Source organism: Amblyraja radiata, chromosome 30 (assembly GCF_010909765.2).
Source record: "Amblyraja radiata isolate CabotCenter1 chromosome 30, sAmbRad1.1.pri, whole genome shotgun sequence".
Lineage (NCBI taxonomy): Eukaryota > Metazoa > Chordata > Chondrichthyes > Rajiformes > Rajidae > Amblyraja > Amblyraja radiata.
Window position 1 is genome coordinate 12,958,163 of NC_045985.1, and position 27,053 is coordinate 12,985,215.

Consider the following 27,053-nt stretch of genomic DNA (forward strand, 5'->3'; position numbering starts at 1 on the left):
ACACACTAGACGACAGAGACTCGGGTAAAAGGAAATATCGTTTTATACATCTAAATACCGTCTGAAGAAGGGTTTCGGCCCGAAACGTTGCCTATCTCCTTCGCTCCATAGATGCTGCTGCACCCGCTGAGTTTCTCCAGCATTTTTATGTACCTCAGTTTTATACATTGTTGCTTGGAACATTAGTGCATCTTTTAAGTGTTGATTTAAAATGTGGCCATATCTGCAATTTTCAACACAATTACGTTTCTTTTTTAAGTCCCAGGTAAATTCAGTGGTATTAACTTTAATTAATTTGGAGTAAAATTCATTTGGTTCGCAATATCTTAAACCGTGCACACTGCGTTCTGATTTCTTAACATTTCTGCACCCTTCTCTCGCTCTAACTATCCGCCTGTTGGAAACGATGAAAAGAGATCCACTGGGTCCCAGCCTCAACTACCTCCTCTGGCAGCTTTTTCTATACACCCACCACCCTTTGTGTGAAAATGTTACCCCTAGGATTCATATTACATTTTTTCCCTTTCACCTTGAACCTATGTCCTCTGCTTCTCGAATCCCCTACTCTGGGCAAGAGACTCTGTGCATCTACCCGATCTATTCCTCTCATGATTTTGAACACCTCTATCAGATCTCCTCCCATCCTCCTGCGCTCCATGGACTAGAGACCCAGCCTACTTTCCCTATAGCTCACACCCTCTAGTCCTGGCAACATCCTCGGAAATCTTTTCTAAACCCTTTCAAGCTTGACAATGTATTTCCTATTACATGGTGGCCAGAACTGAACACAATATTCTAAATGCGGTCTCACCAATGTCTTATACAACTGCAACATGACCTTCCAATTTCTATACTCAATACTCTGACTGATGAAAGTGCCAAAAGCCTTTTTGACCACCTTATCTACCTACAACTCAACCTTCAAGGAACCATGCACCTGCACTCCTAGATCCCTCTGCTCTAAAACACTACCCAGAGGCCTATCATTTACTGTGCATGTCCTGCCCTTGTTCGACGTCCCAAAATGTAACACTTTCTGTATTAAATTTCCCTTTCCCCTGACTCTCAGTCTGAAGAAGGGTGTCGACCCGAAACGTCACCGATTTCTTTCGCTCCATAGATGCTGCTGCACCCGCTGAGTTTCTCCAGCGCTTTTGTGTACCTTCCACTGGGGTCTTGCCTGGGTTAGCGAGTTTGTGTTACAGTTGAGGGTGGCTAGGGTGTGTCTAGTTTATTTCACACATAGTGGCGACCTTAATGGGGTGCACCAAATCACGAGGGGTATAGATAAACTGAACAGTGTTCTCATGCCAGGCGATCCATAACTGGGACAGACCGACGCGGGGAGTGGGCGGACCCGGTAGCGGCTGGTGCTGAAACGGCTGCAACAGGCGTTGGTTTAAACGTATTTAAACTTTTCACGTATTCTCATGGTGTGCAACTAAATGGCGAGAACAATATAATTTTAAATAAGAAAATTGATGCCAATAACAGGTGTACGTGGCTCCAAATGTATTTGCGCATTATTGTGCAGGCGCGCGTCCCTGGAGGCCATATGCGGGTGTGTGTGTGAACCCAGAGGCATTCGGGAGCATAATGAGCTATTGGCGCTCTGTTTTTGGAGAGGTGTGAAGCGTCCGTCATTGAGTTACGAAACACAGGAAAAACAAGCGGATTTTGAAAATTAAAAATATCTTTGTGTACCAAATGAAAAGAATGGAATCAATGCTTTGAAGTATTCGTGTGAATGCTTTTAACGCTGTTAATTCTGTACATTAATAACATCTCTTTTCGTTTTAGAAATCAGGAAATTGAAATCGGACTGTGCTTCGACAGGTAAGAGAAATGTACATCTCTCTATTGGAAGATCGAAATCGAGGAGTATTATTTTAATGAAATGCCAAGGATGCCTGTAATTAAAACATTTATATTGTTGAAAGTGACGACAGTCTTTTCCGTTCGGAAACACATTTGTGGATGCTAAAATATATATATTTTAAATAGGCAGTAAATCTGTAGTGTTCGAGAATGTTTTCGGGAGAACATATCATGGACAAAGGAACACTTACAAAAACAGCAAATTGTAATGTCACCGAACATTTGGTTGGTACACGTTAGTGTGAAAAGCAACAACAAGAATAAGGATTATTATATCAGCTTTTCCTTTACTTTTGTATAAACAGACGACGATCAGAAAGCAGGTAAGCACGTACTTGGAGGTCCAATATTTAAAAAAATAACTATGAATTCGCAATGAGTGGAATTATGTTTGAATTCCACGAGGAATATTGTCTAACGTAGATTCCTCTGTTCAACAAACTTGCTGCGATTTAAAATAAAGCCTAATATGCTCATCGCACCAGGCTGAAATAATATTGCTAGTACGATCACCCCCCAAGTTCTCTATTATAATTTTAATTTCGTGTTTTTCAAAATATGCCCATGAAAATAGACGTTGGTTGTGAAGCACTTCTTTTGCGATGGTATTTCTGTCCCCCCCCCCCCCCCCCCCCTCCCCCCAAGCCACACATTCAGATGCCCTATCTCCCTGGGGACTTTGTAGAGTGCCTTCGTGAAGGATCCTTAGAGCAGTTTGTATTGGAGCCTACCAGGTAGAAGACAATTCTGGATTTGGTGTTATGTAATGAACCGGATTTGGTAAAGAAACTCGAGGTTAATGATCCATTAGGAGGTAGTGACCATAACATGATCAGGTTTAATCTACAATTGGAGAGAGAGAGAAGGGTAGATCGGAGGTTTCAGTGTTACAGTTGAATAAAGGGGACTATGGGGCGATGAGGGAGGAGCTGGCCAAAGTTGACTGGAAAGATACACTAGCAGGGATGACAGTGGAAAAAAAATGGCAGGTATTTCTATGAATAATACCGAAGGTGCAGGATCAGTTCATTCCTAGGAGGAAGAAAGATTCCAAGGGGAGTAAGGGGCGACAATTAGTTAATGAATGATGCTTACTTTCGTTCATGTAGTGGTTGTCACTGGCCATCTGACAATTCCTGCTGCCATCTGTCTTCATATATTTTTTGGCTTGCTTCCCGCTATCTCGATTGACATTTATCTATTCCTTTACCCGTCTTTGCGCTTCTCGCACAAACTAAAATCAAACCCAAACATTTCTTCATTCTGCAGTAGTACATACAAATCTCACATTATAGTAATTTGCTTTTGGAGATAGCTGAAATAGCTGTGGACATTCACAGCATTCCTTTAAAATACCATAATGCTTATTTTTCGGTGATCAATTTGACAACTTTCTGTGTCATTTTGAAAGTCACAGATTCCGACGATGCCTCAGCTTTAATCAAATGTTATAGTAAAATACGTATCAGAAATCTTCAATTAACCTATTATGTTCATTTCCAGAAATCAAGAAATTGGAAAAAAAAGTTTCTGATTTGGGTTTGTACAACTTTAGCCGTGTACCAAAACGATGAAAGTTTAGCATGCCCGAAAAAGATGATTAGACATTTTTGGAATGATATAGAATTATGGTGCGCGCATTCTTTCCTATTTACAGCCAATACCGTAATATATTAATATGCATGCAATATCTGCGGAGTGCGACCCTATTCGAGTGATTTACTAAATTGTCGCTCTGAGTTGTGTTCATGTTCCCAAATATGTTGTCAATTTACATTTTTTAAGATCACGAATAATTCATTGGTTCATTGCAGGGCAGTTCCAAATGTGGGAATCCAATTGTCTGCATAACTGCGGCAGGGAAAGCAATCGGGTGAACACCATTGGACACTTGATATTTGTGGACCTGGAATCAAAGTCACTGATCACTGTCCACTGCCTCCACCCGTTGGCAATGCATGTCTAGGGTGCGAGTCGTACATGTCGATGGCCTTCCACTGCCATGGACAGGCGGTGTGCACTCGGCGGCGAGAATGCCTCTGTCCGCATCTTGAATCCATGTTCCTGGAATAACTTGACCGGCTTCAAGAGCTGCTAAATGTGTAGGAAGGAACTGAAGATGCTGGTTTTAACCGAAGACAGACAAAAAAGCTGGAGTACTCGGTGGGACAGGCAGCATCTCTGGAGAGAAAGAATGGATGATGAGACACTTTATCAGAAGAAGGGCCTCGACCTGAAACGTCACCCAATCCTTCTCTCCAGATATGTTGTTATCCCACTGAGTTGCTCCAGCTTTTCGTGTCTATCTTGAACAGCTGCTATTTCTGGCAACAGATGAAAACTTACGTTCCCTGATACTTTACAATAATTTAACTAGCCCAGCATTTGAAAACGACTTTTGTTAATTCAAAACAAGTAGGTGATTTGAAAGATGGAAAGATTAATAAAAAAACAATTTATTAATACGTTCTAGAGTTAACTTCAAATTCGTTATGCTTTCATTTCAAAGAGTACAAAATAATGGTTTTATTTCGCATCATTATTTCTATTGACATGCACTTCCGATTGAAATGAATGCATTATTGGATCCTGTGCCAGGCTCGCTTCATATGGGTAAGATAGGTTGTGTCATTTTCCAGTGTAAGTCTATTAGAAACATAGAAACATAGAAAATAGGTGCAGGAGTAGGCCATTCGGCCCATCGAGCCTGCACCGCCCTTCAATATGATCATGGCTGATCATCCAACTTAGTATCCTGTACCTGCCTTCTCTCAATACCCCCTGATCCCTTTAGCCACAAGGGCCACATCTAACTCCCTCTTAAATATAGCCAATGAACTGGCCTCAACTACCTATTGGGCAGAGAATTCCACAGATTCGCCACTCTCTGTGTGAAAAAAAAATTCTCATCTCGGTTTTAAAGGATTTCCCCTTTATCCTTAAACTGTGACCCCTTGTCCTGGACTTCCCCAACATCGGGAACAATCTTCCTGCATCTAGCCTGTCCATCCACTTAAGAATTGTGTACGTTTCTATAAGATCCCCCCTCAATCTATTGACCTCCATCATGGATCATTGGTGAAGGTGATAACGCACACGGCTTATATTGCCTACCAACTTAAAATATTGTACAAGTTCGGCACAATAGCTTAATTTCTCTTTTTCTTTTGAGGCAGGCGGTAGCATCATTTCCGGTAATTTTTTAAGTCAAATGTGATAGTTCAGGAAAAATGTCACGCGCATACAATATTACTGAAATTTAATATTCCAGGAAAATGTTGAGAAAAATGTCATCGCTATGAAGCTACTAATGCTATCAGAAATCCATCAAGGCTACCGCCACCCATATGCCACGTGGCCACACAAGCATCGTTTGCAGTTTTCATGTGTTATTATGTGATTGCGTTCAACTAATATCCAGTTACGAACATTGATTGTTCGTAAAAAATCAATACATTTCATGTATTATGAGCTGAAGTTCCCATTTCCATTTGTGATGGTTTCTATTCAAATCAATCGATTTTAGATAGAGAAAGATATAGGGAGAATATAAAGGATTTTAGGACGCGTGTTCATCAGTATGCACCAACTATTGATTTGGTAAATAATTACAAAGTTTGTCCCGTGTTCTTCCACTTCACCAGTCCGTTGAATCGAAATCAGGCAGGAGCTGCGGAGTAAAGATCTATTGGGGAAAAGCATCACTTCGAATTTTGAAAAATAATTTAAGACTCCGTGTGTAATGTCATTTACGAGTGGAAAACAAAGTGCACACCATTGCAAGATTAATATAATCGTACCCCTCATAATGATATTCTTCAGAAGTCCGTATAAATAATCACCTAGACGTTCCCTACTACACTTTTAAATGAACATGGTAATTTGATAATGATTGGACCAGAGAGCTTGCAGTAATACACCGCGAATGGATCAATAATTATCGACACTTCCTTGCTCATAACAAACAGCAGGTTAGATTAATCGTAAATGTAAATAACACTTGTTCATCTGTATGCACCAGATTTGTTTGTTTCCATACAAAGCAATTTTAGATGTTGCAAGATATGCAGCTGCAAATATCAGGAATATACGCTCGTCTGTAAATCATAAAGACCTCTTTCCATGTGTGTTTTTTGTTGTAAATGTTGGCATGCGTCCATTTCGGAAAAAAGGTGGCATTTTTTATAATTGAACCAAATATGTTTTGAATTAACAGTTATTTTGAGCATAAGCCATGCTTGTCCACAGACCACTTACTAGATGACTATGCTGACTGTTCTACATGTACTTCGCCTTCACTCACTCCACACCCACCCCCTCTCTCTCTACTCATCTCTCTCTCTCCTCAACATCATCTCCTCTCTCTCTCTCTCTCTCATCTCTCGTCCTCTCTCTCTCTCCTCTCCTCGGTCTTCTCTCTCTCTCTCTCTCTCCCTTCGTTCTCTCCTCTCTCTCTCGTCTCCTCTCTCCACTCTCGCTCTTTCGTCTCTCGTCTCCTCACCCCAACCACTACATCTCTCTCTCCTCATCCAGGTTCGTCTCCTCATCTCTCTCCTCTCTCTCTCCTCGCGTCTCCCTCATCTCTCTCGCTTCTCTCTTCCTCTCTCATTCCCGCCCCGCCTTCCCCCCCCCCCCCCCCCCCCCACTACACACATATTTTCGCATAAACGCGGCTAATCTCAACAAATATATATAACTGGTCATAATATAATGTCTTAATTAATATTCAAATATTAGGAGCTACACTACATTGACGACTCATGCACCATATAATACCATGAATAAAGTACAATTCACTCCGTGCTTCACTTTAGTTTTATCATTGGACGAAGTAGAGAGCAAAATGAATATAGAAATATGGACCATATAAACGACAGATTGGTCAAATTGCTCATAACATCGCGAGGGTACTACGTAGCACTGGGCGACCGTTTCACCGAATATGCCTTCGCTCATGTCAATGGAACGCCCTGTTGCCAAACACTTTAATTCCCCTTCCATCTTCCAGACTGACCTTTATGTCCTGGTCTTCCGCCATTGTCAGAGTGGGGCCAAACGCCAATTGAAGGAACTACACCTGGTATTTCGTTTGAGCAGCTTAAAACCAGTGGTATGAATAATGATTTCTATAACTTCAAGTAACTACTGCATTCCCTCTCTCTCCATCTCTCCCCCACACGTCCTACCAGCTTCAATGTCGTCTTGTTGACCTTCGTTGTCTATCCTCGTCTTTCACCATTTTGCATATCGTTCATTCATTTGTTCTATATATCTCCACATCTCCGTCTATATCTCTCCTTTCCATTTCCCCTGACTCTCAGTCTGAAGAAGGGTCTCGACCCGAAACGTCACCTATTCCTTTTCTCCAGAGATGCTGTCTGAGCCTCTGAGTCATTCCAGCTTTTTGTGTCTATCTTCTGGTGCTTTACATTATTTCTCGTGTTTCTTGTCAGATTAATGTATTATGCCTTGTAAAGAAGTGTCATCAACACACTGTAGCTTTACTTCTTTTATTCATACTGTAACATTACAGAAAACACTAGCTGTACGTGGTCTGTCACGGAAACTAGAGAGCGATCAGTGGGTGGGGAGGTTGTAATTAAACTTGTGATATGGGGAGTGGTTAGTCGTGATGAGGTAACGATATTAAAGGTACATGCACATGTCATCTACATGCCCCTGTCCCACTTAGGAACCTGAACGGAAACCACTGGAGACTTTCCGCCCCACCCAAGGTTTCCGTGCGGTTCCGGGAGGTTGCAGGTGGTTGCCGGAGGTTGCAGGTAGTGGAAGCAGGTAGGGAGACTGAAAAACCCCTCCGGGAACCGCACGGTTGGGGTGGAAAGTCTCCAGAGGTTTCCGTTCAGGTTTCCTAAGTGGGACAAGGGCATTACATACGCACGGCCAAAATACCGCAAAAGGAATATATTTGAAAGTTATCTGCTTTACTTCAAGTTGTGACCTCTGTACGTGTTACATAGATTTCAGTTTTTATTAATGCAATTGGCCAAGTAACTGTTCGAGCATTTTATTATTCAGTCTTCGAAGAACTGGAAAAGACTGTCAAAGCAATGGGTAAGCCATATTGCTATTCACATTAAAAAAATCAAGTCGCATCAAAGAGCAAAGGGAAATGCTTCTGCGGTAGATGCACAGAGTCTCTTACCCATAGAGTTGAATCGAGGACCAGATGACATGGGTTTGAGGATGGGACTATCCCAACGTTTGGGAAACATTTGGAAACATTTAGACGGGTACGTGGATAGGACAGGTTTGGAAGGATGTGGACCAAACGCAGGCAGGTCGAGCATTTGTTGCCCTGCGTGGGCAAGTTGTCTCTATGACTATGACATCGTAACATTCACCATTTATGCTAGCCTTTTCCAGTATTTGACGCACAGCCTTCTTCGATTTGATTAGTCAACTGCTTGTTTAATATACTTTAGCGAAGCATCACCGCCAATTTAGGAGATTGAGGGGGGACCTAATAGAAACTTACAAAATTCTTAAGGGGTTGGACAGGCTAGATGCAGGAAGATTGTTCCCGTTGTTGGGGAAGTCCAGGACAAGGGGTCACAGTTTAAGGATAGAGGGGAAATCCTTTAGGACCGAGATGAGAAAAACATTTTTCACACAGAGAGTGGTGAATCTCTGGAACTCTCTGCCACAGAAGGTAGTTGAGGCCAGTTATTTGGCTATATTTAAGAGGGAGTTTGATGTGGCCCTTGTGGCTATAGGGATCAGGGGGTATGGAGAGAAGGCAGGTACAGGATACTGAGTTGGATGATCAGCCATGATCATATTGAATGGCGGTGCAGGCTCGAAGGGCCGAATGGCCTACTCCTGCACCTATGTTCTATGTTTCTATTAATTGGAAAGTTGCTAAAATAAGTTACAAAGCGAGATGGGGAGAGCTAAGATAATATTTGTGGCGTGGTCGAGTATTAGTTTGGCTTATTATTATTGTGACGAGTACTGAGATACAGTGAAAAACCTTCGTTTGCGTACTCTCCAGTTAAAAAAACACTATACACGGATATGGTTTGTATTTAGTTATAGATGTCACTTAGCCCAATAAATGAATTGTGCCAACATAAAATTACTTTTCTTCACAGAGAAAACGTTGATAGAAAAAGCGCAAGGTGAGTAACATGAACTATTTTTATTTCATTTCCGGATATAATTTATATTCAGACAAGGCTTACAACGCGTCAATATGCAATTAGATTCTATTCCCATATACATCACGGTCTCTTGTGTTGGTCTGACCGCGATGCCTTTTATCGAAGCTCTCTCCAGGTAGAAATATAAAAAACGGGTATATAGGACCATCTGACTGGCTGTCACACCATCAACAAAAATCATTTAACAAGTCGTTGCTCAAAAATGTAAACTTAATTATTGAATAGCTATTTTGTGGAAATTGCATTTTTTTCCTCCTGGATGAACGAAGACACTTTCCTACAAGAAAGCCAAAGACGGGAAAAGAGAGAGAGGAAGGAGGGAGGGACGGAGAAAAGTGAAGGATGGGGGAGAGGAGGGAAGAAGGGAAGGGAGGGAGGGAAGGGAAGAGGAGAAGGGAGGAAGAGGGCCGGCGGCGGGAGCGGACGCCGGGGTCCTGGCGAACGTGCGTGAGCTGAGGCCGAGGTTTGTAAACGTTGCTCCAAACCCCGGCCCGGTCGTCCCTGTATTGTTCACCGCGTCTCCCCGGGGAGAGAGAGGGGTGGAGCCGGGGCTGTGTGCGTGAAGCACGGCGACTGGAGGGGCGGGAGCGCTGCCCTGGGACCATGAGGGACCTCCCCCTTCTCCATTCCCCCTCACACCCCCTCCTCGTCTACCCCTCTCTTCCCCATCCACCCCTCTATTCTCTCGCCACCCATCTCTCCTTCCTCCACCCGGGGTAGTTCTACCCGAGCCAAGAGTAGAATACTCCAAAGATTGTAGAGCGAAGCTTATGAGTACGCAAGCGCGCCCCCCCCCCCCTTAGGCGCGGGGCCCAATTGGGAGCAATCAGTCCAATCGGCTCAAAGCTGATTTTTCCCATAGTTCGGTCTTGTCAAGTTTCCTTCATATTTGATGTCATGACGGGTTGCGTTGGGGAAACTGGTGAGCGGTGGAAACGGGTTGCATTGGGGGAAGGGGTGAGTGGTGGAATATCGCGTTGGGGGACCAGGCCTCCCGTGTGTCAAGGGGCAACGGGTCCCACTTGGTCTAGTATCCCTCTAAAATTGTCCAATCCATGTACTTAGTTTAAACTAATAATCCCTGCCTCAACCACCTCCTCTGGCTACTCGTTCCATACACTCACCAGCCTTTGTGTTCAAAGCTTCGCCCTCAGATTCCTATTATGTCTTTCATCTTCACATTAAACGTATGTGCTCTCGTCCTCGATCCCCCTACTCTGGGCAATGGACTGCATCAATTAATGTATTCACTTTTAATATTTTAGAAGTGGATTCCTTGAAGAAGACTATCGCTGATATCAGTAAGCTGCTACATTCCCTTTCATCGTTTTCAGTAAATTGTTGATCAGTTGATTATTTTACACCTCAATATTACCATTAATAAATTCCTCAGCACGGTCCACATTCGGACAACGGGAACATATGACATAGATACGTTTGGAAGAATGTTACAGTATTATGTTTATTAGCATCATTACTAGTTTAGCGGTGTGCTTGTTCCCGAATCACTTTTTCATGAGATTCGTCACAATTTCGTGTACTTTTGTCTGAGCAAACCTCTCGATTTATTACAGCACTACCAATGCAAAATTGATTGCAAACAACGTGCTTGAGATTTCTTCCGTTTCCCTGGCGATCACATTAAATGCACAAAATACTTTGTCAATTCGACGTGTCTGATTGAACGGTCGATCATCCCGAGGGGACCAATAAGGACTATCTGTGGAGGAAACTCAGGGAGCTTGAGTAGAAACTGTGGGGTTGGGGGGGTGTGGAGAATGGTTTACCTGTCGAAGGAAACCCTGCATCAGGACCGAGAATGGAGAGCGGAGAAAGCCAGCACTAAGAGGAGAGTGGGAGTGGGGAGACAGGAACCAAGAGCTATGGTGATTGGGAAAGATGGAGGATATCAGCGGGAAGAGGAGGAAAGTGGTGACGTTGAGAGCTAACGGCAGGTAGATGTTGGGTGAAGACACCCACGATTCCAGAACAAGGGGTCACAGTTTAAGGATAAGGGGGAAATAAGTCTTTTAAGACCGAGATGAGAAAAAAAATTTTCACACAGAGAGTGGTGAATCTCTGGAATTCTCTGCCAAAGAAAGTAGTCGAGGCCAGTTCATTTGCTATATTTAAGAGAGAGTTAGATGTGGCCCTTGTGGCTAAGGGGATCAGGGGGTATGGAGAGAAGGCAGGTACGGGATACTGAGTTGGATGATCAGCCATGATCATATTGAATGGCGGTGCAGGCTCGAAGGGCCGAATGGCCTACTCCTGTGCCTATTTTCTATGTTTCTATGTTTCTAAGATGGAGAGTTAGTGTCGGAGTTGGATTTGAGGGAATATTTATGACCAACTGATGGAGGGTGGAATACAAAGCTGGGAATACAATGCAATCGGATTGGTGTTTGGGATGCAATAAGGGGAAGGAGTGTTTCCGTACCGGCTTCAATGTGGAGGTACTCAGTGACGGGAAATCTCGAACAGATATGCGTGCAGTGGGTGAATGGAAATGGATTGGTAGTGGAAATATAATGAGAAACGGGGGTTAGAAGAAGTGCGCAAAGGGGGCGCAAATGGGAAGCTTAGAGTTAGACCAGGAATCAGGGAGGCGGTGGTGTGCGTGTGTGGGGTGTGGGGGGGATGGAGATGGTGTATACCGGGAGGGGGGGGCGGGTGGTTACGTACAATTGGAAAACATTTTGCTGGGTTTGGGATCCTGCCACCAGAGGTTCGACGCCATCCGTGACTCCCTCGTCTGCTGATCCCGTCCGGCGCTTTCCTCCTAGACCGTTGAACTTCGCCTCGAGACTGACAATGGTAGCAAAGTATCAGGACTCGCGGTCAGCCACACAGGCAACTAATGAACAATTCACACTGCACACGTATCCTTGTCTCTACATGCACCGGTCTGAAGGTTTTGATGCACAAAACTACCATGTACATGGATTCCTGCGGAAACACCATCTATATATCAACCTATCTATATAACAAACCTAACCTAAAGACATTCTTGCCATAGAGGGAGTACAGAGAAGGTTCACCAGACTGATTCCTGGGATGGCAGGACTTTCATCTGAAGAAAGACTGGATAGACTCGGCTTGTACTCGCTAGAATTTAGAAGATTGAGGGGGGATCTTATAGAACTTCACAAAATTCTTAAGGGGTTGGACAGGCTAGATGCAGGAAGATTGTTCCCGATGTTGGGGAAGTCAAGAACAAGGGGTCACAGTTTAAGGATAAGGGGGAAGTCTTTTAGGACCGAGATGAGAAAATCATTTTTTACACACTGAGTGGTGAATCTGTGGAATTATCTGCCACAGAAGGTAGTTGAGGCCAGTTCATTGGCTATATTTAAGAGGGAGTTAGATGTGGCCCTTGTGACTAAAGGGATCAGGGGGTATGGAGAGAAGGCAGATACGGAATACTGAGTTGGATGATCAGCCATGATCATATTGAATGGCGGTGCAGGTTCGAAGGGCCGAATGGCCTACTCCTGCACATATTTTCTATGTTTCTATGTAACTCACCCCTTTATGGTTTCTAGTTGACAAATACATACAGTATTTTTCCGCTTTAATTTATTATTGAGCACACTCTGACGGGATCACCTCATATTTATTTTTCAAATGTTTGCAGTAAAGGAACTTAGGGCAGGTGAAGAAACATGGTTTACAAGAAATATGATTCATCTGTCTTGTTGAATATAAATTTCACTAACATTTTTAATATGCCCAAGGTGTTGATTTTATAGAACATGAAATTGTTTTCTAAGTTCAACCTTCAATTTTGAGAAGCAGAACAAATCTATTCATAATTGTCACTGCATAGTTAATTTGGACTGTAGTGTGTAAATACGTGGGTATTTAGGAAGATTCACCCATTTCCTGGAGAATTTTCCTCAGATTCATTCCCATTTAACAAAGGATAAATAAATAAACGATCCACAATAACTTAGACTGCCTGATAATCTCTCAGCGGTAAAAACATGCTTAATATTTTATGGCTTCGTTTGGCCGAATGAATGCAGTTATTACCGTATTTCCACATGTGGATTAATCAGATCTTCCCGATTAAATTTATGCTCACACAACAATGCCATGTATTTTTTCCCGGTTTCTATTTTCACCAGTCAAAATAGTTGTGGCCTGTCAAAGCAACGGCATGAAAAGTGCATAGAGTGCACTCACTAAGTGGACTTTAATTTCAATAATTAGTGAGATAAAGATGGGAATGCACTTCTGAGTATTGTCCGTGATTTTCTTAATTGGGATTCTGGAGTCGGAGAGTCATGGAGCTACACTGCAAGGAAACAAACCTTGGGGCACAAAGTCTCCAGAGGTTTCCGTTCAGGGTTCCTAAGTGGGACAGGGGCATTAGGCCGACCGTGTTCATGGCGAGCAAGTTCGCATTCCGTGCTAGTGCCCTGTTCCTACATTTGGTTCACAGCGCTCAAAACTACATATTCACAGGAATGCCAAAATGTCTTTGAAACGTCCTAATTGCACCCGCTTCTATAGGTTTCTCTGGCAACTCATTGCAGCCACTTTCGTGAAGTCTGGCGAGGTGGAATGTTTTCAAAGCTAATCCGCGTGGATATAAACATATTTCCATAACTAATCCTTGCCGATATTGCCGATATCTGATTGAGGCAATAATGCAAGGTTCATGCTATTTTTATAAAAATGATTAACCCAAATTAAAGAAATCGGGCAGGCATGTGGAGACGTTGTTCAGCAAGGACTAATAACATAAGGGAATATAATGTGACAACACGTATCAAAACCGTATCACTTGCGGAAACATAAACCTATTATGTGAAAGCTGGGGGAAATGACATTTCCGGACAGATCACAAAAGAGTAAGGTGTAAGTAAAACATTTAACAGTGAATCGAGATGGCCACGGAGAGATTTAGAGAGGTTTCCTTTCACGCTCTCGATCCTTTCCCGCTGATTTGACTGAAAAGATCTAGAGCGTGAAAGGAATCGACAAGGTTAATTGGCTGGTGTGGGATCCGAGAAATAGGTAAGAAATGAAAACAGATTGGTGAAAGACGAGCATGACTCAGAGGAAATGTTCGACTGTGAGCCTTGTCTTGCAGAAACTGTTGGATAATTGAGCAAAGCCCTGGCGATTTTTGCGCCGACCTCAAAAGCATTGTTGCAGCGTTGCCACAGATAGGATAGCAAAGTCGATTGTTTGATTTTGCAAAGCACTCAAATATTATTCAAAAAATACCGAGCCCCTATATTATATCGTTTACAGTATAAATCCAATGCACAACCAATTTTAAACTTGTTTGGCTTCAGAAATAAAGAAACTCCAGACTGATGTCGGTAAGGTCATCAAACCGCGACTGGAATTAAAACACGTTCATTTAACATTCTTTATATGACAGTACCATGATAGTTCTGTTGCCGCGTTGGACAATCGATCTCACGGGTAAAATAACTTTATTTTGCAATCAAATACCAAATACGAACATTTAAAGCTGATCAATTAATGAGCCGTGCAAATACATGAAGGCACACAGCCAACTTAAAGAGGAACGAGGGGTTTAAAACGCGTTCTTTCCTTTGATATAGATACGAGTAAACTCTAGATTTTACAATGCACAAAATAGTTGAATTTGCGACAATAATAAAAACCAGAATTAATATTAGTTAATGACAGATACGACCAAATTGTATGACCCATTTAATTGCATCTGTAGAAGGAAGTTAATTAATTACCTAAGGTGCTGACATATTTTTCTAAGAGACTTAATAAAGATAGCGTAATAACTATATGTCTATATCTGTTTACAATGAAACACACAGATTTATCATTTGATAGTTCGTACGCCGCATGCTGGTATATCTAGTGGTAAATGTTCATCTCATATAAATACAATTTCTTATAGAGGAAAGTTTCAAGCAAACAAAACAAGGTAACGTATAGCCCGACTATGCGATATTTCCCAAAGCCATGGCTGGCGCTACTTAGCGGAAATAGCCTGAGTGCTGATGAGAAAATAAATGTACTCACGATTCAAAACGACAACCTGGCCGCCCATTTTTTTTTTTTTGGTTAATCCTGTCCAAGCCATAACCCTTGTTTCAGGTGATATCGGATTCTGTCGTCAACATTTGCAGTCATGACTGGTCGCTCCACATCAAGCGTTGCCGTCTGTGCCGTCACTATTCTTTTAAGCCAAACCAGAAGAATCCTCATTGAAGATCTGGTGTAAAAGTGCACAATGGACCAGAATGTTGAAGAATATGTTGATGTTATCTTTGCTATTATTATTATTATTATTATTATTATTATTATTTTTAATTATTATTATTATTATTATTATTATTATTATTATTATTATTATGTATTATATTATATTATTATTATTATGATTATTATTATTATTATTATCTATTATTATTTTTTTTTTTTTTTTTTTTTTTTTTTTATTATTATTATTATTCGTAGTAGTAGTAGGAGTAGTAGTAGTAGTCGTAGTAGTAGTAGTAGTAGTAGTAGTAGTAATAGTAGTAGTAGTAGTAGTAGTAGTAGTAGTAGTAGTAGTAGTGGTATTATTATTATTAGTAGTAGTAGTATTATTATTATTATTAGTAGTAGTAGTAGTAGTATTATTATTATTAGTAGTAGTAGTAGTATTAGTATTATATTATTATTATTATTAGTAGTAGTAGCAGTAGTAGTAGTAGTATTAGTAGTAGTAGTAGTAGTATTATTATTCTTTAGTAGTCGTCGTCGTCTTCTTCTTCGTCGTCGTAGTCGTAGTCGTCGTATTTCTATTATATTCTTAGTAGTCGCCGTAGTAGTCGTAGTCGTCTTCTTCTTATTATTATTAGTAGTAGTAGTAGTAGTAGTATTATTACTATTATTAATAATACTAATAATTATAGTATAATAATAGTATTATTAATAATAATAGTAATAATAACAACGACAATAATAATAAGTATTATTATTAGCGGTAGTAGTAATAGTAGTAGTAGTAGTAGTAGTAGTAGTAGTAGTAGTAGTAGTAGTAGTAGTATTATCGTCGTTGTTATTATTATTATTATTATTGTTGTTGTCGTTGTTATTATTACTATTATTATTATTATTATTTCTATTATTATTATTATTATTGTCGGTGTTGTTGTTATTATTATTATCATTATTATTATTTTCATTCTTATCTTGAAATCATTCCTTCGGTTCAATCAAAAATTCACATAAAAAATTAATATCAAAATTAGAGGTTTAATGTGGAAATATATTCAGCGTTCTGATAATATTTTCTTTCAGAATTTGATGTAATTAAAAATCATTTGAAAATACCAGGTAAGTGCCAATAAGGATATGTTTGTGTTTGCTATGTTTCATTCTCTATCTATTTGAAATGAAATTCATTTCAATTTTACTTTCCGTACTATGCTAATTAACCCACTACCGTAGCCTTGGTATCAGCTTTGAATAAAACACAAAATCTTTAGGTATTTTGTAGAAAAGCCCTCTAGGTCTTATACTTCAGTAGTAACTTCTATTCTCAGGCGCGTAGTCATCGATTGGGACGAGTATCCCTACGTAAAACCCCTGTCACACTTATGAGACCTAAACAACAACCTCTGGTGACCTTGCCCGCCACCCAAAAAAAATCAAAGTCGATGTGACCTGCAACCTCCTACCACCTCGCACGCATATATTGAAAACCTTCCTCGACTATGAAGAAAACCGGCTTCGACTAGACCTGCGACTAAAAAATGATCGATTTTTAAAACGGCAACCTATTTGTAGTCGAGGCCGGTTATAATCATGATGAAAAAATAGCAGCAACCTGGATGAAGCCTCGACCACGCGGAAACCACTTTCGACCATTAGGGAGAGTGGCCGAAAACCTCCGGTGACCTCATGGAAACCTTGGGTGGCGGACAAGGTCACGAGAGGTTGCTGTTTAGGTCTCCTAAGTGGGACAGGGGCTTAAGGAGTTAAGATTTGTTCACAAGCACAGCGCTGAAGTTTCTTTGCGTGGGGACGTGGTGATTGACGGAGAGTTAATGACCTTACAGCGCTGAATGCATTGTTTCCAGAGTACGCAGGACATAGGCAGATCTCGACCCGAACCATCTCACTCCTTCTATCCAGAATTGGTTCCTGTCCCGTTGAGTTACTCCATCACTTAGTGTCTACATAAGACGCAGAACAACATAGCACAGCAGCAGTCCCTTCATCCCACAATTACTGTGGCGACATGATGCCAATACCAACCCTCATCCACCTTCATATACAGTAATCCATATCGCTGTGTCCCCTGTAAATCCATGTGCTATTCAAAAATCTGTTATATACCACCAATAATAATCATTCGCGTTAATGATACGTTGGTCGGCGTTTCCACTAAAATTTTCATTGGGAAATCGAATATTCACATCCATGGTACTTTATCATAAAAAATGCAAATTATAAATAGAGACGTTTGCTTCCCAACAAATAAAAAATGATGTATAGTACCAACTGTAAAAATTGGTTTAAGGAGGACAATTTACCGGCAAGAGAGCCTACAGAAGCTAAAACATTATGTGAAAAACAAACTACTGAAATAATTCAGCTGGCCAGGGACGCCCATTTCTGGAAATGTACCGACGCTGTGTTGGGTGAGGACCCATTTTCAGGCCACAGGTTATTTATCCACATTGCGACAGTCGTGCCGTTCTACTTTGGTTAATTCTATCTGGTACATTTGTATCATGGTATATGGACACATTTATCTGTTTTGTAGTAAATGCCTACTATTTGTGTGTGCTTAAACAAAGCAAGAATTTCATTGTCCTATACAGGGACACATGACAATAAACTCACTTGAACTTGAACTTGGTAGAAACAGGACCTGCATCTCCAACTACACATCCACAGTTCAGAAGACCCAGAAACATATATTTTTGAATGATCGATTGTATTGTGCATTTATTAGCAAAATCACAAATTTACAAGGAAGTTTTTTTAAATATTTCACGCAATTCAGGTGTGATTTTTTTCCCAGAGATCTGCAGGGAATATACACTTATAATCGATTGATCATAAAGTAATTCTAATGCAAACACCCTAATCCTTAAATGTAAGATCACAGTTTAAGGATAAAGGGGAAATCTTTTAGGACTGAGATGAGAAAAACATTTTTACACAGAGAGTGGTGAATCTCTGGAATTCGCTGCCACAGAATGTAGTTGAGGCCAGTTTATTGGCTATATTTAAGAGGGAGTTAGATGTGGCCCTTGTGGCTAAAGGGATCATGGGGTATGGAGAGAAAGCAGGTACAGGATACTGAGTTGGATGATCAGCCATGATCATATTGAATGGCGGTGCAGGCTCGAAGGGCCGAATGGCCTACTCCTGCACCTATTTTCGATGTTTCGATGTTTCTATGTTTCTAGGCCATGCAGCAGAACCGAGCTATATTCTTGCCCAGAAATGTTTATCAATATATTAGTCGTCGAAATAAAGTTTGTTCACTGACTGTTTATTGATTGTAATTCTAACAAAATCTTACTCATCCAACAGTAAGGAAACTACTTTTAGACGTTGGTGAAAAGGATTAACTTTTATATTCATGCTTCTCTTGCTTCACTCCGTGGAATAGAACCCGACCGGCTGAAAAAAGCACTTGTTGATATTGGTGAGAAACTGATTTCAAACTTAGAATCCACTGTTCAAAGTGAAATTCCGTCAAACTTAGCAACGGTTGCCAATGTTTATTAAAATGCAATTAATGTTATAATTCATAATTTATGCTTTTCATTTGATGTATGAACATTTGCTGCATTTTAAATACATAAGTGGATAGTACACGGTGTATGTCAGATTGGGGAAGTTATTATGGGGAACAAGGGAATGGCAGATGTGTTGAACAGGTACTTTGGATCCGTCTTCACTAAGGAGGACACAAACAATCTTCCTGATATAGTAGTGGCCAGAGGATCTGGGGTGACGGAAGAACTGAAGGAAATCCACATTAGGCAGGAAATAGTGTTGGGTAGACTGATGGGACTGAAGGCTGATAAATCCCCAGGGCCTGATGGCCTGCATCCCATGGTTCTTAAGGAAGCAGCTCTAGAAATCGTGGATGCATTGGCGATAATTGTCCAATGTTCTATAGATTCAGGATCCGTACCTGTGGATTGGAGAGTAGCTAATGTTATCCCACTTTTGTAAGCAAGGCGGGAGAGAGAGATCAAACAGGGAATTATAGACCAGTTAGCCTGACATCGGTGGTGGGGAAGATGCTGAAGTCAATTATAAAAGATGAAATAGCGCCACATTTGGATAGCAGTAACAGGATCGGTTCGTGTCGGTGTGGATTTACGAAGGGGAAGTCATGCTTGACTAATCTTCTGGACTTATTTGAAGATGTAACTGGGAAAATGGACAAGGGAGAGCCAGTGGATGTTGTGTATCTGGACTTTCAGAAAGCATTTGATAAGGGCACACGGAGGAGATTAGTGGGCAAAATTAGGGCACATGGTATTGGGGGTAGAGTGCTGACATGGATAGAAAATTGGTTGCCAGACAGGAAACAAAGAATAGTGATTAACGGGTCCCTTTCAGAATGGCAGGCAGTGACTAGTGGGGGTACGGCAAGGCTCGGTATTTATTCCAAGTACTGCCAATAAACCAAGGTCGTCTCTAACAACGGGCATCGTTCAAGAATACGAAACGGCTGTATTAACGCAGAGATATCTATCATAAATATTGATTTTACATTTCGAAGTATTTTCGCCATTTGATAATAATTATGTTTTCCGTTTGCCCGATAAAGACGTGCTAATAGAAACAAATGCAGGTAAAAGCACTACTTTGGTCACACTTAATTGTGATACTCCACTTCAAGCGGCGAAGACTTTTTAGTTGTCACAGGGGCATAAGGGGTAGAAGCAGGATTAGGCCACACAGCCTATCAAGTCTGCTCCGCCATTCAATCATGGCCGACCTAGCTCCCCCTCCGAAACCCATTCTCCTGCCTGTTCCCCATATCCCATGAAATCCACAGATTCACCACACTCTGACTGAATAAATTCCTCCTCATCTCCTTCCGAAAGGAAAGCCCTTTAATTCTGAGGCTATGTCCTCTAGTCTTAGACTCTCTCGCTTCTTCTTTCGTGTCCATCTTCCATGTTTCAAATGTTGACATCGCTGTCATCTTCTGTCCGGAAAAGGGCGCAAGCTTCCGGCGACTATCAGTGGGAGCCACCACTTGTTACAATAGATAATGGTGATAGCATAATTAGCACGGGATTCTTCCAGTTCCCAGCCCCGCGGCGTGAATAGAAACATAGAAAATAGGTGCAGGAGTAGGCCATCGGCCCTTCGAGCCTGCACCGCCATTCATATGATCATGGCTGATCATCCAGCTCAGTATCCTGTACCTGCCTTCTCTCCATACCCCCTGATCCCTTTAACCACAAGGGCCACATCTAACTCCCTCTTAAATATAGCCAACGAACTGGCCTCAACTACCTTCTGTGGCAGAGAATTCCGCAGATTCACCACTGTGGAAAAATGTGTGGAAAATGTTTTTCTCATCTCGGTCCTAAAATACTTCCCCCTTATCCTCAAACTGTGACCCCTTGTTCTGGACTTCCCCAACTTCGGGAACAATCTTCCTGCATCTAGCCTGTCCAACCTCTTAAGAAATTAGTAAATTTCTATAAGATTCCCCCCTCAATCTTCTAAATTCTAGCGAGTACAAGCCGAGTCTATCCAGTTTCTTCATATGAAAGTCCTGCCATCGCAGGAATCAGTCTGGTGAACCTTCTCTGTACTCCCTCTATGCCAAGAACGTCTTTCCTCAGATTATGAGACCAAAACTGTACGCAAAACTCCAGGTGTGGTCTCACCAAGACCCTGTACAACTGCTGTAGAACCTCCCTGCTCTTATACTCAAATCGTTTTGCTATGATGCCAACATACCATTCGCTCTCTTCACTGCTTGCTGCACCTACATGCCTGAATGCTTCTGGTATGGGGCCAGATTCATTAATAAAAACATGCATTCCTCATCCACTCTATCCAGTCCTTGCACGTAATCGCTAGTTCGGCTCGAAGGGCCAAATGGCCTACTCCTGCACCTATTATCTATTGCTTTATGACTTCGTATTGGACCCACTGAGAGTTATTTCAATACGGAACACTTCATCTATAAACATATAGATATTTTAAATCTGAAGAATGAAAATCGGGATTCTTCCCGGCGTGTTGAGCGTTTGCAGAATTTACTGTTTGTGTGTGAAAACTGTTGACTAGCCAGACACCGGGTGGAAAATATCAGGATTGTTAATATTCGAAAACTGGCCGTGCTTCCCGCAGAGGAAGCTCCTTCCCCATCGCCGTAGCCGTCTTTTGGAATATTATACGCATTTAATTCTGCCAGGCAGTAGTTTGTCGGCGATTACATTGCCCGTGTTTACTCCTAGTTTACAGGTCCATCTATTGTCTATATATGGCTACTTTTCGCATCGAAAGATAAAACCTTAATCATTTTTCATAATCTCAAATCTGCGCATTTAATTTAGTTTTTTGTGCTGCAAATGTTTATAAATACACAGGACTAGATGTTAACAGTCCAAAGTGCCAATTTTCAAGTTACTCCCGATGGTGATGGGAGCCTTCTGCACTCACATATCCTCCTCAGATGTTGAGAAAGGCTAGGCAGGCACGGCATTGGGGTTATCAAGTGGGCACCTACTTTCATCGACGTTTCGCTGATTGAACCCACGAGGTCTCCAGTAGGCTCAGCGATGCATTCTGGCGTCCCAGAACCACCCCCCTCCGCATCGGTCTCGTCAGTTATTTGGGAGACCAAATGGGGTATTTCCTCTTCAGCCAGAGTAACACACAGTTTGAGTAAGACGGGTGAACCAGATAACAAGCTAACGTTCATTAAATCCTGAATTTAAATGGAAGTGCATTGCCGATGGAGCTAGTAACACTTGGCTGCTTCCTCTGAAAACAGTCGTTCTCCACGTCTCTCTCACAGCTAAACCCTCAATGAACAATATACTGGAAATATCTGCCTCCAATACTTATACATGTTTTGTGTACGTATAGAGTACAATTATCTGAGCGCATAAATATCAGAAAATACTGTTACTTGTATTCACAGATATTAAATTGCATCCTACAAGTCAGTTATTGTTGATCGTTCGTGTAAGTTTAATTTTTTTTTTTTTTTAGAATTGGAAAAACTAATTGTGGAGAGCAGTGAGTACGGACCTTTTAAAATAAACACATTTTCTGAAACATAAATATGCACTTAAATGAGAATTATAACATATGGTGCAACATAACCTTAGAATTTAAATTGTCCCCGGACTCGGAAGAGGACTGAGTGCTATCCACCATTGTTCTGCTCTACTGCAGCTGCTCTCCCCTTAACCCCGCCCCCCACCCCACACTTATTTATTTAATTACTTACTTATTTACTGTTATTAGTGACCGCCCCCTTTTTTTTTTTTCTTTTTTTTTTAGTACTTTTTGTTTCGTTTATCTTACCATATTTGTGTGGATGTGTACGTATGTGAGTGTTGTTTGTCCCCGTTTGCTTCCGACCTGATTCGGGTGGGTTGAAGGTGGGTAAGGGTAAGGGCTTTGAGGGTCGCTTACATACTGTTGCACAATTAGGCCTTGACTGTCACTGTCTGTTATCATTGTATGTATGCAAATTGCTGTGAAATTCAAATAAACAGATTTAAATCAGAAATTAAATGTTTCAGAACCGGGTGAAGGGTGGGTAAATATATTAAATAGGTATATCTCTTTCAATCTCTTTCTTTTTATTTCCTTTCTTTTTCTCTATTTCTTTTTTTTTCTTCTCTTTTTTCCTTTCCATTTAGTTCTACCTTTTCTCCGGGCTTTCTTTACTATCTCACGAACCAACACTATCATCACTGCTTGTGATACTCTTTACCTCTCTATCTTTGCTTGTTGCATTTTCTGTTCTATTCTGTTAAATATGATACAAGAAGTTGTACATGAACTGTGATATCTCATTATGTATTAGGAACTTATGTACTACATTATTGTACTTACTTCTAATTTTTTTTTTTTTAATAATAATAATAATTTAAAAATGAGAATTATACTCCAGGATATTTTACATGGTATACATGGGTCTGCTTTATCTAGTTTTATTTTATGTCGCCTAATGATCGGAGGTAATAATAGTTTGCTGTTTTTTTATTCGTTCTTACAGTGAAACAAATGCTTGGAAAAGATATGGGTAATTTTCACCCTCTATCAGTAAATACGTTTCAGAATATATTTTCATTTATGTGAACTTTCCATGCATCGAATAATAAGCTAATCATGCCTTATGTAAGGCTGAATAGGTAACAATTAAATAAACGTTCAACATCTGTATCGGATCAGCAACAATTATTCTGGAATACGCTTACACACATAGAGCAGGATATATTGTTTGACATGAAACAAATACACTAGTTTATTTTACCATCGTGTGCGGTATTATTAACACATGGTTGGGTTTGCCATTGAGCTAATAAATCCATAACGCCCGCCTGCTTCCGGCGACAATGCAATTCCAAACTTGATTGCGTACAGTTTTGGTCTCCTAATCTGAAGAAATACATTCTTGCCATAGAGGGAGTACAGAGAAGGATCACCAGACAGATTCCTGGGATGGCAGGACTTTCATATGAAGAAAGACTGGATAGACTCGTCTTGTACTCACTAGAATATAGAAGATTGAGGGGGGATCTTATAGAAACTTTCAAAATTCTTAAGGGGTTGGACAGGCTAGATGCAGGAAGATTGTTCCAGATGTTGGGGAAGTCCAGAACAAGGGGTCACAGTTTAAGGATAAGGGGGAAGTCTTTTAGGACCGAGATGAGAAAAACATTTTTCACACAGAGAGTGGTGAATCTCTGGAATTCTCTGCCACAGAAGGTAGTTGAGGCCAGTTCATTGGCTATATTTAATAGGGAGTTAGATGTGGTCTTTGTGGCTAAGGGGATCAGGGGGTATGGAGAGAAGGCAGGGACGGGATACTGAGTTGGATGATCAGCCGTGATCATATTGAATGGCGGTGCAGGCTGGAAGGGCCGAATGGCCTACTCCTACACCTGTTTTCCATGTTTCTATGTTTCTTTGTTGATGGAACCCAATAATTGTCTGGGAACTAACATCAAGTTCCATGTGTCTATTGCTCTATTGCATGTTTGCTTCGATATGCATCGTCTTAAAAGTGGAAATAGATCTTAGAAATGATGCATAAATGATGACCTATGCAACAAATAACTGTGTCGTCATTCAAAAATCAACTACTGTCGATTGAAATAATTATACTTCAAAAGTCTACATTATGCACATGGAATAACCTGACGGTACACACAAATGCTGGAGAAACTCGGCGGGTGCAGCAGCATCTATGGAGCGAAGAAGCTGGGCAACGTTTCGGGCCGAAACCCTTCTTCGGACTGATGGGGGTTGGGGAGGCGGGGAGAAGAAAGGAAAACGGAGGAGGAGGAGCCGGAGGGGTGGGGGAGGGGAGGAGACAGTCCGAGGGCTGAGGAAGGGGAGGAGACAGCAAGGGCTAACAACATTGGGAGAATTCAATGTTCATGCTCCCAGGATGCAGACTCCCCAAGCGGAATATGAGGTGCTGTTCCTCCAATTTCCGCTGTTGACATTGTGTAATATTTTCTTTCATAAGAGATTGAAGTTCTCAAGTTCAAGATGTCAAACAGTGAGGCATTTATTCATTCTACTAAATTAAAACTGCGCGGTTGTTTCGCTTCTACTTTCAACCAGAAAACATATTTGTGTAATTTGCTTAATGACCGGATTCTATTGTCCCCTGTGTCTGACGCAGTTGATAATTAGTATGTATTGCTAATGTCCCTTGGTCTCTGAATGGAAACATTAAGTACCTTGTGTAGGGTATATAATTTCAGCTAATATAGTTGCCTTTGCTCTTCACTAATCCTTTAAAGATGAATGAACATCAAAGTTCTGTTTCACATTGCTCTGGAGTTATCATTGGACACATTTGTTGTGCATTATTTAATTGTGTAGGACATAAGTGAAGGAAATTATTGGCAACCAGTTTATTTATTTCGTATTCATATCTATATTAGATTCATTACATTGGCTGTAATAGCAATGTGTACAATCAAAGAAGGGAAGACTCAGTGTGGTATATAGAATATTCTGCTTTCAAAAACACATTGAAAACTGCGTTTGAATCTTATTGCAATAATGCGAGAATATTAAACATTGTACCTCGAGAAGTTAGAAGACATATTTTCCATGAATGATATTGGTTTTAAATGTCTCTGTTTGGGACAGAATCGCAGGGGCTGGTTGCAGTAATATTAAACGAAATACACTTATTCACATTATTAACATTACCGAGTCGCTCACCGAGATGAAGATAGATTAAATTGCAAGGAGGACGAATAAAACGTGTGTCAGGGTGATTCTTGTGCAAAAATATCTGCTTAACAATTTTTCAGATTTTTTCAAATGCCCTTTGAAATAACGGTTTTAGCCAAAAGACGTAGGCTGCTGCAGTACCGGGAGTTCATGAAATGCTGTTGATAATTTAAGCATTAGCGCTTACAAGACGGCACTATCATAACGCTAACGAGTCCACAAAAAATAACTCTCGCCTTCCAAGACGTGACTGTCACAAGCATTCGCAAGGAGTGGCAGCGTGGTTGCGTGACACTTCAAGTTCAAGTTCAAGTGAGTTTATTGTCATGTGTCCCTGTATAGGACAATGAAATTCTTGCTTTGCTTCAGCACACAGAGCATAGTAGGCATTTACTACAAAACAGATCAGTGTGTCCATATACCGTAATATAAATATATACACACATGGATAAATAAACTGTGTCAATCATTATGGATGTTTGAACTTAAAGTTGAACTAAATTGATTTTGAAAATGAAGACTTTGACTAATGATGCTGAGGTAATATTTCGGAGTATAATGCAAGACAAATTAGAAAAGTGTAAAGGCAGTGATTTGGATCTGGATAATACGGATTTGTTTTGAGCAACATAATTAAACCAAAGATGTTTACATGTGATTTTACTCCACCATGAAAGAGTTTAGTTAAATGAAATATGCGAAATTGGTTCGTATTTCATCGTTGTTTATTGATTTGGAAAATCCATATTTCCTGGTATATGTCTTGTTATATCACAACTGGTTAATCAAACTGAAAACTCGCTGCAGTCAACCACATTCCAGATTGTATTTCATCGTTAAGCATTTACATGTTTTTTCTCAGAAAGCAGAAGCGACATGGGTAAGTTACCAGCATTGTTTATCATGCTGGATATCACATTGACATGATTCCTGGGACCTCAGGACTTTCATATGAAGAAAAACTGGATAGACTCGGATTGTACTCGCTAGAATTTAGAAGATTGAGGGGGGATCTTATAGAAACTTATAACATTCTTAAAGGGTTGGACAGGCTAGATGCAGGAAGATTATTCCCGATGTTGGGGAAGTCCAGAACAAGGGGTCACAGTTTAAGGATAAGGGACCGAGATGAGAAAAACATTTTTCACACAGAGAGTGGTGAATCTGTGGAATTCTCTGCCACAGAAGGTAGTTGAGGCCACAGTTCATTGGCTATATTTAAGAGGGAGTTAGATGTGGCCCTTGTGGCTAAAGGGATCAGGGGGTATGGAGAGAAGGCAGGTACAGGATACTGAGTTGGATGATCAGCCATGATCATATTGAATGGCGGTGCAGGCTCGAAGGGCCGAATGGCCTATTCCTGCACCTGTTTTCTATGAACGGATCATAAAGTGACACACTCCATTGATTTGTTGACACTTTTTATTGAGAGGACGAGAAAGAAACTTCAGATCATTGACACGACCTCACCGCTCAGGGACTCAGGAGAATCGCTTGCTAGCTTAGTAACCTAGGAGAGGGGGGGGGAGAGAGAGAGAGAGAGAGAGAGAGAGAGAGAGA